This window comes from Panthera onca, chromosome A3 (assembly GCF_046562875.1).
Source record: "Panthera onca isolate mPanOnc1 chromosome A3, mPanOnc1 haplotype 2, whole genome shotgun sequence".
NCBI classification, from domain to species: domain Eukaryota; kingdom Metazoa; phylum Chordata; class Mammalia; order Carnivora; family Felidae; genus Panthera; species Panthera onca.
This window is the reverse complement of record NC_138341.1, coordinates 66,749,913-66,763,482: the sequence shown is the minus strand read 5'-3', so window position 1 is coordinate 66,763,482 and position 13,570 is coordinate 66,749,913. Positions and strand designations below refer to the sequence as shown.

General features: G+C 40.3%; 1 protein-coding gene across 4 annotated transcripts in view; it reads left to right on the top strand.

The window, feature by feature from the left end:
• EML6 (EMAP like 6) overlaps nucleotides 1-13,570 on the top strand; it is a 285,377-nt gene that overhangs the window by 246,603 nt on the left and 25,204 nt on the right. The gene's annotated exons all lie outside the window — the stretch shown is intronic.

Sequence of the window (13,570 nt, the reverse complement as noted above, 5' to 3'; positions counted from 1 at the left end):
AAGAGGTCCCATGATTATCATTGATTTTCAAGCAACCTCCAGTAGTTATGGGGAATCTGGTTTCTGTGAGGGCGCATTAGTTCCCCATAACTACTGGAGGTTGCTTAAATTATTGCAGACCTAAAACAGAAAAAGAAAACACTTTTTTAAAGGTCATCAGGTATACTGATATTTTATTTTATTTTATTTTATTTTATTTTATTTTATTTTATTTTATTTTATTTTATTTATGTTATGTTATTTAAAAAATTTTTTAATGTTGGGACGCCCGGGTGGCTCAGTCGGTTAAGCTTCTGACTTCAACCTGGTTCATGATCTTGCAGTTTGTGGGTTCAAGCCCTGTGTTGGGCTCTGTGCTGACAGCTCGGAAACTGGAGCCTGCTTCTTTTTCTGTGTCTCCCTCTCTCTCTGTCCCTCCCCCATTTGCCCTCTGTCTCTCTCAAAAATAAAAATAAACATTAAAAAATTTGTTAAAAATTTTTTTAATGTTTATTTTTATTTTTGAGAGGGAGAGAGAGACTCTCTTTTTGCCTTGTTTTAATAGGAGCTTTGTCATGCTATCTTTTCCTCATATTATATACTGTATTTCTAAACATTATATTGGGTAGCATGTTGTCTAAAAGATGAGAAAGCTTCTTTTCCTTTTCTGGTTTTGATTCTTGGTTCTAGCTCTCTAGCTTCAAAGAATGTAAAAATGCAGGGCAGCTGGTATCTTAGAATTTCTTAGAATTAGTGGACAGTGAGAGGTAGAACCTAAGTCTTTTAGGTTTGACCCAAGCCCTCTGTTGGTTGTGTCCCCAGCAGGAGATAAAGCACTCTGAAAAGGAAGTAATGTGGGGAGAGTTTAGTGAAAGGACTAGTAACAAAGGTGTGGGCAGGATTAAGATACAACAGGGATGGAGTAGCACCTCAGAAATAGCAATGGCTGGAAGCCATCACCACCCTTGGGTCTGAAGGGGCCAGGGGGGAAGCTGTTGCCAAATGTGGGGAACATTAGCTGTAGGAGCAGACTACTTACAGGAGCTGAGACCTGAAGGGGAAGGTTGAAGGTAACCAGTCTGAGTCCCAGCAAGGAGGTCTCTGGGTGGGGGGGGGGGGGGGTGGGGGGGGGGATAAATTCCCCAACTGCATTCTCCTCTGACCCTCTCATCTTCCACTGATGCCTGTCTTCAGCTGAAGCCTATCAGAGGCTGAAGGGCAAAAGAGTCTATTGATGTCGTCCCTGAAGGCCAGCTGTAGAGGGCACAGCACAGGAGGAGAGAAGGGTGGAGAGTAGACATGGAGGGGTGCATGGAAAATATCCAGCTCATGCTCCTTACTTTTTTTTTTTTAATGGAAACTGGTATCATTATCACAGAAAAGAACCTCTTGCCATTTTAACGTTGAACAGTAATTCCTATCATTTATAAATGTCTTTGAATATATACTATCAATTAAAGATAGGACTAGATATAACCAAATCGATATCAAGAATCATTAGAGACATTTAAAACTCTACCCAATTTAAATGGATCAGTTTTGATGAGCCATAGTTTTACACCACTGTCTAGGGGTGCCAGAGAATTAACTTAGAGACAACATGAAGTACACTGAGAATGGTAACTTTTTTAAACTGATATTTTATATTAACATTACATTTTTGTATTCTCACATATCTTCAAAAATAATGTGTAAACATCTTTGGCCTATGTCCAGAGGTCTTTATTTTCACATTAAGGGAAAAAGCAAATTAGAAACTTACAACTGTGCACATGTCTAGTGCAAATACCCATTTTTTGTAAGGGTCAAATTATCGTACAACCCAATTTTGGATGTGTGATCACCACAGAGGTGGATCACAAAAGCATCTTTTTCATGATGTACAGATAGGATCTAATAATGTCTCCATGTGGCATGTGGTCTGGTAGTAAAATCCAGATGAAGTGACCAGCCACTGGTCTTCCAAGTTTCACCTGGTTGAGCCATGGTTCATAATTTATTTTTAAATATGTACTGTTTGACACACTTAGCCCATCTCCTCCTCCCCCAACTGCTTAGGTTAACCATCTGAGTAGGGAACAGAAATGATGGAGATTTTTATTTGATGTATTTAGTTGTAACATGCATTCAGACAAAAACCTAACTCTGTGATGAAAGAGACAAAATAAACACCAATTGAACTATTTTAATGGAAACTGGCATATAAATATTCACCAACTTATGTTTTTCTAAGTGGATGTGATCATTAGCTCAGGGGTTGCTTTCTCACTGTACCTCAGTCAGCAGTCTATATGTTTTCAAGGTTCTTCAGTAATAAGTGCTGAGGCTTGCAGCTTTTGGCTGTTTGTCCAGGGGTAAAGAGAAGAATGTGGGATTAACCCTTCCAGGTTCTATCTTTATAACATTATGTTTTCCACCTTTTCCTTAAAGAAGGAGAGGTTCAAAACCTTCCCCCTGACTTCTCACCTCAGAACCTGCTTAAGTTATGGTCACAAATCTGAATCCCAAACCGACCTAAACCATGTTTTCCCTTCCACAGCAGAGCCCTAGGCTTGCTCTCCCCTTTCCTGCCTGTCTCATACTGGGAAAATCATCTCTCCCTTTAAAAAAATGTCCAGGGATGCCTGGGTGCCTCAGTCAGTTAAGCGTCCAACTCTTGATTACAGCTCAGGTCATGATTTCACAGTTTGCAAGATCAAGCACCATATTGGGCTCTGCAGTGACTGCTAAATAAATAAACAAGTAAATAAATAAATAGATGTCTGAGGTAGAAAAGTTCACTTTTAATACTGATATTATATTGTCTTAGCACCAGTTTAGTGTAGCTTTCTTAGGAATTATGGATAACTAGAAATTGGGACATTTCTAGTTGTGGTCATCATTTTATTAAATGTATTTAGTCTAGATGTTGAGCTGTTTTACCTGGGACTAGGTAACAAGCACACAATCATGTTGTAAAAAGAAGTTTCAAGAAACAGTGCTTTCATACACTTGTATCAAGCAAGCTTTGTGTCTTAATTAAATACTATTTGTTTTCCAAAGAAGGCGTATGGAATATAATTTAAAAACTGTTTTTAAATTTGAATATCACCTTTAGTGGGATGTTTCTAAATAATATAGAATTATAAGGTCCAGCTGCTGCCAAGGGAAATATTTAGTACACACACATATATATATATTTCTTCATTTCCCTGTCATCCAGTATTGGGTAAATATCAACATACCTCTTTTTTGTTTTGTTTTTTTCCTCCAGTTTTATTAAGAAATAATTGACATTACTGTATAAATTTAAGACCTGCAGCACAATGGCCGATTTACATATATTTTGAAATGATTACTGCAGTAGGTTCAGCTAGCCTCCATCCTCTCATAGAAATACAGCAAAAATGAAAGAAAGAAGAAAAGGGAGGAGAAAAACCTACTCCTTGTGATGAGAACTCTTAGGATTTCTTCTCTTTCCCATTTTTCATACAGCGGTATTCACTGTATAGTTCCACATGCTCCACGTGATATCCCTAAGACTTACTTATAACTGCAAGTTTATACTTTTGATCACCTTCTTCCAGGTTCCCTTCATCTCCCCCTCCACCTTTAGTAACCAAAAGTTTGTCTCTTTTTCTGTGGGTTTGGTTTGTTTTAGATTCCATGTAAAAGTGACAGCACCTAACAAATGCCAGGATTCCCTCGGTTTTTAATGGCTGAATAATATTGTGTGTGTATACCACATTTTCTTTATCTTTATCCCTTGAGGGACACTTAGGTTGTTTCTGTGTCTTGGCTATTGTAGGTAATGCTGCTGCGCACATGGGGGTGCACATATCTTTTTGAGTTAGGGGTTTTGGCTCCTTTGGATGTAATTCCCAGATACAGAACTGCTCAATCATATTGTAGTTCTATTTTTAATTTTTTTTGAGGAACCTCCCTACTGTTTTCCATAGGGCTGCACCAGTTTGCATTCCCCACAACAGTGCACAAGGATTCTCCTTGCTCCCCTTCCATGCCAGTATTTATCTCTTGACTTCCTGATGATGGCCTAACAGGTGCGAGATGACATCTCATGGCAGTTTTAATTTGCATTTCCCTCATGCTAGTGATGTTCACCATCTTTTCACATACCTGTTGACCTTTCATATATCTTTTCTGGAGATATGTCTCTTTAGGTCTTTAGCCCATTTTTTTTTTTAAGGTTTTTGTTTTTTGCCACTGGACTGTATGAGTTTTTTAAAATATATTTTGTATACTAACCCCTTATCAGATACATGGTTCGCAATTATTTTTTCCCATTCCGTAGGTTGTCTTTTCACTTTTTGATGGTTTGTTTTGCTGTGCATTAGCTTTTCAATTTGATGTAGTCCCACTTGTTTATTTTTTAGTTTGTTGTGCTTGTGTTCTATCCAAAAACTCATCACCAAGACCCATGTCAAGGAACTTTGTTGTTCTGTTTTCTTCTAGGAGTTTCAAGGTGTCATGTCTCCCTTTTCAGTCTTTAATCCATTTGAGTTAATTTTAGAGAGTGGTATAAGATATGGGTCCAGTTTCATTCTTTTACATATGAATATCCAATCATCCCAGAACTATTTATTGAAGAGACTGTCTTTTCTTCATTGAATATTCTTAGCTCCTTTGTCAAATGTTAGGTTGACTACGTATGGTTGGGTTTATTTCTGGGCTCTTGATTCAGTTCCATTGGTCTATTTATCTGTTTTTAAACTGGTACCATTCTGCTTTAATGACTGTAGCTTTACAGGATAGCCTGAAATAAGGAAATGTGATGCCTCCTGCTTTGTTCTTTTTTTTCCTAAGATTTCTTTGGCTACTAGGGCTCTTTTGTGGTTCCATATAAATTTTAGGAGGGTTTTTTTCTACCTCTGACCATTGGAAAAATGCCATTGGAATCTTAAATAGGGATTGTTGCATTGAATCTATAGATGGATTTTGGTGGTATTGACATTTTAACAATATACTTCTAATCTGTGAACATGGGATACCTTCCCATTTATGTGTATCTTCTTCAACTTCTTTCATCAAGGTCCTAGACTTTACAGCATAGAGATTTTCGCCTTGTTAGTTAAATTAATTCCTGAAGTATTTTATTGTTTTGATGCTAGTGTAAATGGGATCAATTTCTTTATGTCTTTTTCAGAAAATTTGTTGTTAGCACATAGAAATGCCACTGATATTTTGTATGTTAATTTTGTATCCTGCAACTTTGCTGAATTCATTGATTGGGTCTAACAGGTTTTTGGTGGAGTCTTTAGTATTTTCTATATATAAAATCACATCATCTGCAAATAAAAACAATTTTACTTCTTCCTTTCCAATTCTCATACATACATACATACATACATTTATTTATTTATTTAGCTAATTGTTTGTGGCTAGGACTCTCAGTACTGTGTTGAACGGCAGTGGTGAAAATGGGCATCCTTGTCTTCATCCTGAACTCAGAGGAAAAGCTTTCAACATTTCACCATTGAATATAATGTTATCTGTGAGCTTGTTCTGTATGACCTTTATCATGTTCAGATTTGTTCCTTCTGTGACTAGTTTGTTAAGAGTTATTATCATGATTGGATATTGAATTTTGTCAAATGCCTTTTCTGCATCTATTGAGATGATCATATGATTCTCTTCTTTCATCCTGTTGTGATGTATCACACTGATGATTTGCATATTTTGAACCATCCTTGCATCCCCATAATAAATCCCACTTGCTCATGGTGAATGATCTTTTCAGTGTGCTGCTAAATTCAGTTTGCTGGTATTTTATTGATAATTTTGGCATCTGTATTCATCAGAGATAATGACCTGTTATTTTTCTTTTCTAGTGGTGTCCTTTTCTGGTTTTGGTATCCAGATAATACTGGCCTTGTAAAAAGAGTTTGGGAATGGTCCTTCCTCTTTGTTTTTTTGGAAGAGTTAGAGAAGAATTAGTGTTAATTCTTCTTTAAATGCTTGGTAGATTTCACTAGTAAAGCCACCTCATTCTGGGCTTTCCTTCATTGGGATAATTCACATATTTTTCAGTAGAAATTTTCAGTTACAATTTTTAATTTGAAATTATTCTCCACTTTGGCCATTTTTAAAAGTAAATGTTAATTGGTAACAGAGTTTTATATCAACTCTGTCATTACTTCCATTACCTCAAACATTTGAAACCCTTGGCATCTTTGAATTCCTCTTGTTTTTTGATTCTGGAGTCTCTAACTTTTACAGAAAGAGTTGGCTCAGTGAAAGTCAAAGCAACACTCCACTCCCTTGGGGTTTCCTTTTATATCTAAAATCTCAGTAGATGTCATGTTTATCTAGAAAGTGGCTGGCTACATTGTGACAAGGGCATGAGAGAGTCCTTGGCATTAATCCCACTTGTGACAGGAATCTGCTTGGTCATCACAATAGGACAGTCATTCCAATGATGGAAAGATGACAATACAAAAGTTAGAGATGCACAGTTTCTTTAATTTTGAAGTACTGGAAAGCTTTAGGCATGGTTACATAAGGCAGGAACTAACAGCATTTCCTAAGCCAGCGTTAAGGCTTCCCAAGTTCCCAGAGTGCCCCAGTGAGACAGACAGCCATGCTTATGAGGATTTTTTTCCAAGTAGAAGAGGCTTCCCTTAATGTTCTCCTGAGGTTTTATCTTATACCTTTTTATATTCTCTCTCTGCCGTAAACACATACCCAAATGTTGAGGATAGTCTGAATCCATGCCTACAAGCTCGGGAGGTATAACCACTATAAAACAATTCTCACACACTGCAATGTGTTTACATGAGATCAAGGAAACTGACTTTGGCTTTACCAGAATCTTGCCTCAGCATGCTCTGGTTTCAGGTTGTGTGAGGTTATCTCCAGCACAGTGAGATAGGGTCCTTGGTCATCCTTCTGGTCTACGTGTTGTACTTGCCAAGATCTTTGTTTGTCCTTGTTCTTTTTTGCCAAGTCGAGATTGGCTTTGTGGGGGATGACCTTTTTGGGTTTCACTTTATTATTCTCCTCCTATTGGTTGGAGGCCTTAAGAGTTGGGAAATCACAAGCCTTTGTTGTTTGCCAGATTTGGGGCATAAAGCTCCTCTCCTGCAGCTAGGATGTCAACTCCGTGAAAGCAAAATTTCTGATACACTGCCTTTTCTCCAAATTTGATAACACTGCTAGCGTTCAGTAAATGATTGTTGATTGAGTGAATAAACTCCTTAACAATTTAACAAGATTTAGGTTCATTTCTAGTCACTGATACCCACTGGTTAGGTATCAAAATCTGAGATTTTGTTGGCATCTTGCTTGTATACCCATAATCCAGCTTGGAAATTTCTGCCTCTTAAGCATTTGGCACCCCTGGCTATCCTTCCAGCTCTCAGGTTAGTCACCATCTGGCTCCTGCCTTTAGGCAATTCCAAACAATGGCGTAAAATGGAGAGGTCCTTACTCCTAGTATCTGCAGCTTTGAGGGTAACTGTCCCCTTTTTCTGGCAGGGAGTGTGTGACATAGGTGATTAGAAGGGATCCAGGGGACCAGGCACCTCCCGTCCTCATTCATATGTGCCGTGAGCTTCCTTCCATGTGGGTGGATGAGTGGTGCCTCCAGTAGTCCCCCCACACAGGGACTTGTCCCCAGGCACCAGGGGGCCCCTGCACTACTCACCCCCATTTGACTAACCTCAGCTGTCAGCATCTCAGTATCTTTCAGTCACCCCCACTTGTGGACCTATAGGCAAACCAGGATCCTGAAGGGCGATCCTCTCCTCCCCATCTCAGTAGCCCCCCACTATGAAGAGATGGTTTGGGTACCCCCAAGCATGTATGAGGGGATGTTTGGTTCTCAGCGGAATCCCTCTCCCAGTCCTTCCTGATGCACAAAATAATGTCACCCTCCATCCATCTCAGCCACCCAGTATGAGGAGACTCTGGGATGGCATTGCCAGAATTATTCTTAGCCGAGAATTATAACGAAGGAATCTGGGAATGCTTCTACATTAATATTTTAGTTCCCCTGATACATTTTTAACTTTCAATCTTATGCCATATGTTCCTTAGGAAACCAAGAAACTTTTACCAATCCACAGTTAGAAGCAGGTTCTGAGCCTTTTATAAATGTTGGTTTCCTCATCTCTGAACTGATGGATCCCACCACCAAATGACCTCAAGGCTGTACTCCAGCACTCGGGGTTTACAGACCTTTTCCTAAATTGTGCTTAGGGCTGAACGGGGAAGGCCCTAAAATCTATCTTCTCCTACTTTATCATATCCCCTCTGAATCCACTTGTATAGATTTATGAACTTAAGCAAAAAGAAGATCCTATAAAGAAAACCATACATTACGGGTTTATAAAGAAACATAAAGGAAATTTTATTTTTGTTTCATTGTTTTAGCCCCAAATCCTTGGATTCTTAATATTTTGGTCCTTGGTATCAAGATATTTAAAGTTCTGCTGGATTGTAAACTATGCGTATGGGTGTCTTAGTTCCTTAAGGGTCAGCACTGTGACTGTCATAGTTCTCACCATGTGCCTAACACAGTGTCTTGCTCATAGCACATAGTCAACAAATATTTTTTGAATGAGTAGATGAATGAATGAATTTACTTAGCCTGCTTCTCTTAATATATACATGAATTAATCTGTTCTCAAAATGCTCTACAAATCCCTTCTTGGTCAACAACCACATTTACCTTCATTTGGTTAGCACCGATGGGTGATCTCATCTTTGTGGGGAATGGTGTGACCCATGTAGAATCTGGCCATGAGACTGCTCTTGGTTAAATAATTTTATCTTCGTACCATCTGTCTGTTAGGAATTAAATGTCTGTTTGGTTTAAATCTAATAACCCAAGGCAAAAAGAACTGAAAGCCATCCGAACCTATTTTACATGCAAGGCCTTCTTTGTCAGCGGATTTACAGTGAAACAAAGATCATGCTCACAAGTGGCGAAGTGTAAAAATACTGCAAAGATTTGATAGAGTTCCCTGAATTGGAAGAAACCACCATCTCTAGATAATCCCAATTTTTCTTCTAACCTTTTATGCTATATCTAGGGAGAGAAACCTGCCCCCAGTTTTTAAGAGATGCTGTATGTAATCAGTCACTGCCCATTTCACGTCTGCCTGAAGCATGATGAGCTTGACACATCAGGACAGTTCTCCCCTCCATGGAGAAATACACGACTAAACAGCCTGGCACTTCCCTTTTCCTCGCTCCACTGGCCTCACATAGGCCCTTTGTCATCATTGATCAGTAGCTGCTTTGTGAGCTCGGATTGTAAGAGCTGCTAAGAACTGACAATCTTGCTAACAGGTGCTTCTAAATTTACTCTAAAATTTACTATTTTGAGATCTGTCAAAACCACTACATCCTATCCTAAACTTGGTCTGATAAATGGGGAGGAACCTCTGATTCTACATTTCATTCCAATCTGTGATGATGGAGTGATCTTAACAAGCCTCAGAGTTCATACAGAGACCCGCCATTGCCTGTCTGTTGTGTGTAAGCTAGGCTCAAACTTTCCTCTAGGACAGCAAGTGCACACCGTGACCTCGGCAAAGTGTGACCTCATTCACCCAGAGCTTTTCTCTCTAGGCAGAGTTTTTCTTTACTCTGCCCCTTAATTCTGTAGAGTTCTGCACTCACAGCTGCTACAAAAGGTAGCAAGTTTCCTGTTCTCTAATAGGGTGGAAGGAAGTGAAGTTACAATATCTATTAAACCCCCCACATGCTGAAATTAACCATTTCAAAGGCCTATTGTTTGGCTATGTAACTCTGCCGAAAGCCGAATAGTTGGTTCTTTAAAGGGAATTTAAAGCTACCTTCATAAATGACTTTCCTTATTCTCTTGATTTTACATATTGTTTGAAGCAAAATAATGACTTCCGTATAACTGATAATTTTAGGAGTTAAACCTGCCATTCATGAAAGAGTAGTTTGTTCACTTTTTATCATAAAAAGAAAATGTGCCAGGGCTTGAAAATGCAGAGGTAAAGTGACTTTTTTGAAAGATTAATAGACCCAGGAAATCATCTTCTTACAGTGTAATCAGTTGACTCAAACCCACTTGCTCCTGGGGATAAAGAATGCATCACACACAGGTGAGGGATTTTCTGATGAAAGGGAACTTCTCTTACATGACAGTGGCAGGATTGGAAACAGTTATTTTTATCAAGTGTCTGAACATCTCTCAGATCTCCATTTGGAGGGAGTGGGCGCTACCGGGGTGGTTACTCTCCCTTTTTCTACTGTTGTATGGTCACGAGGTGGTAACTGGGGAGGTGTTTGCAGAAGCAATTGTTGGGGTGCATGATATGCCCCCCTTGAAACAGTGTCCTTGACTGTAAGGTTTGGAGTATCTGGGTGTTTTTGTGGGTGTGTGTAAAGCATATTGGCTCTCTCTTTAAGCAGCCCCACCCCAATCCTTTGAAGTTTCCATCATGCTCCATCTTCTCCCCCTCCCTGTCCCTGTCACTTATCAACTTCCTGTCTGAGGAGTTCAGCTAATGGTCAACTTGGCTGAGCTGGCTCCTGCCAGCCATGAGTTACATCACCATCAGTAGCTCTCCTCTCCCTCAGTGACTTAAACTTCTCTCCTCTAGATTTCTCATCCCCGGTAATCCTAATCTTGATCCTCATTAAAGCATCCTATATGCCTTGATACCTTCATTTTTTCTCTGCCTGAATGCCACTTTTCCAGTCTTCTTGGCCCTTCATCCCTGTATTTCTCCTACAGCACATACTTCCATTCTTCTGACTAGAAGGTCACGCTGGTGCAGATTGCCCTCACCAGACTCCATGTTGCCACCTACACTGAGGTGCTCTCCACTGTTCCTTTGTTTTCTTTCTTGTCTTTGATTGGCTCCCTCTGCCAGCCACTCATCAGTCAAACACAATTTTGCCCCTTCCTTACCTTTCTGCCCAAACCCTACCCCTCCACTCTTGGTAGATGGCTTTCCTCCCCTACTTGATCAAGAAAACAGAAGCTATTGGGCATGAAACTCCATCTTGGCACTTCTTTATCTCTCCTCCATCTTGTTTCCCATCTTCCAACCCATGTAAACCATTCACATCCTTTACTCTCAGAGAGATGAAGTCCCTCCTCCTATTCAAGGTGGGTTCCTCAGCGGTTGCTTGGACCTTAGCCTCCCAGCCATCGGTGCTCCCTGACCATTGCTCTCCTCTCCTATATCTCCTGTGCTGCTCCCTCAGGATTCATGTCCTCAGCCAAGAAATGCATTTCAGTCTTTGCCGTCCTTACCAAACTCTGTTCAGGAAATAAGTAAATCCTTTGATCCAAACATTTACACACATATTCCAACCCTTACCTTCCTTCCCCTTTCCCCTTCTCATCCAGGCTTTACCAAATCTCTCCTTCACTCTCTAGTCCATTCCATCTGTCTTCTGTCCCTGCCATTCTGCTGGCATGGTGACTTTCTGATTCCCAAATCTTCTCTTTGTCTTGTTAAAAAGGAAGAACTTGTTTCTTCTGGAGTAGCATTGTGCGATAGAAATACAATGCAAGCCACATAGGTAATTTTTCTAGTAATCACATTTAAAACACTTAAAAAGTTAAAAGAGATGGTGAAGTTGATTTTAACAATGTGTTTTATTTACCCAATATGTTAAAAATATTATTTTGACATGTCATCGTGAAAATTATTGAGTCATTTTATATTTTTTAAAAATTATTTTTACTGGGTCTTCAAAATCTGGTATATATTTTACAGTTACAGCACACCTTAATTTGGACGAGCCACATGTAGCCAGTGGATACCATATTGGATAGTGAAGTTATATCTTTTTAGAAACCATCTTTCCTGGCCCTCGTCCTACCTCTTCCATCATTTCTTCTCAGTGTCCCTTGTCTGCCTCCTCTTCTAGCCATTCACATGTTGTTGGGCCTCAGGCTTGCAACTCTCTTCCTGATTAATCTCCTGTATTTCACCCATTGGCTGATGATTCTCTGAGTCCCACCTCTGACTTGCACTTCTAGTGAGTAAAGCCAGACCATAGACGTCTGAAGTTTGACATGGCACCATCTTACAACCTCACTCTTCTCCTGCCAGGTGCCCAGGCAGAAAACTGGTATTCCACTTGCATTCTCTTCCTCCTTCAACCCCTAGATCTAATCAATTCAAGAGTTTTTGAAGTCTACTTCACCACTATTTCTTTAAATATTCACTTGTTTCCTTTTCTACAACCATTGCTTTAGTCAAGATCCTCATCATCCCTCCCTTGGATTATTAGAGTAGCCTCTTCAGTAGCCTGCCCACCTTACTCATAGTTCCCTCCTTTCCATCCTTTATGACCTCAGTTTTTCACCCTCTCCCCCAATAAATTGATACTCATTTAAAATGTCCAAGTCTGGGACTGTGTCCCCATTTTTTCAAAAGCGTGGGGAGATGAGACTGTGTTATAGGCTTCAGTCCAAAGCATTTTCAAGATGGCAGGCTTCCCTGAGGGCATCCCATAATTCTCCTGTCTGACTCTTTTCCTTCCACTCCACTTTACTACTGAGCAGCTCTACAGGAGGTTCTGGAAGACATAGGAATACATTTAACAGAATCCAGTTCCTTTTGTTTTGATAATAGAGATCTCCCATGGCTTTGTAGCATTTTCCTCAACATGGATTTATCCTAAAGCAATGATTCTTAATCTCTTTCTCTCTCTCTCAAATCATGTACATCTTTGAAAATTTGTTGAAAACAGCCTTGTTTCCCCCAGAAAAATGCACAGGTGCAAACACAACTAGGCCTGAGTACCTGAAGCCCACCTGGGCTGATAGGTCTTGCTGGAAGACAATGTTGAAATAGTGCTCAGGTCGTCTGCTGGCTCCCACCAAAAGGGATCAAAAGTTTAGTTTCCCAAGATACTTTGAAAACCCTTGGAGCATTTTATGGCCCATTTTGGAATCTGAAGAAAGCTATGTTTCATACTCCAAGGACACTTTGAACATTGTCTGACTAACAACACTGAAAACAAATCTAAACTTGCATTTCTTGGCTAAATATAGCTGATTTTCTCCACACCAACACCCCTCTTTATAGAAGCTGTTTGCAACAACTTTGTTTCTTACTAGCTTTCTGAACCTCACTCTCCAGTTGGCTTTCGTGTTGTGCTCATCTGGGGTTGTGACTGATTTTCATTACATCTTCAGTCGTTTCAGAAGCTTCCCTAAAAACCTTGGCTCCGAACCCTCTCCTGTGCATCTCAGGTAATCATGTGCTCTGCTCTACCCTTCATTCTGTCATCCCAGCACCCTGGGGAGGGGACAAAGAGGGGCAAACACTGGGCACTGGCTACCTCTGGTGGCCTCTGTGAGGTGCAAGCCCATGTTTTAAGACCCCACTCATCTTTAAGTGAGCCTAAGCTTTCTCTTAAGCAGCCCAGCTGCTGAACAACAGGATTGCAGCATGGACTGACCTCCTCATGGTCCTTCCCTGCCCAAGAGTGTGCTGTTTCCACAGAGGACATGGGGACATGAGGTAGGGACTGTGTCCACGGGTAGGGGTGCGTCTTTGGCAGCCTGCACCCCTGGCACTGGACAAGAACAGTGCTGCCTCGTTACTTAACACCAAGTCACGTGCTTGAGTCTGCAGGCCTCCCCTTG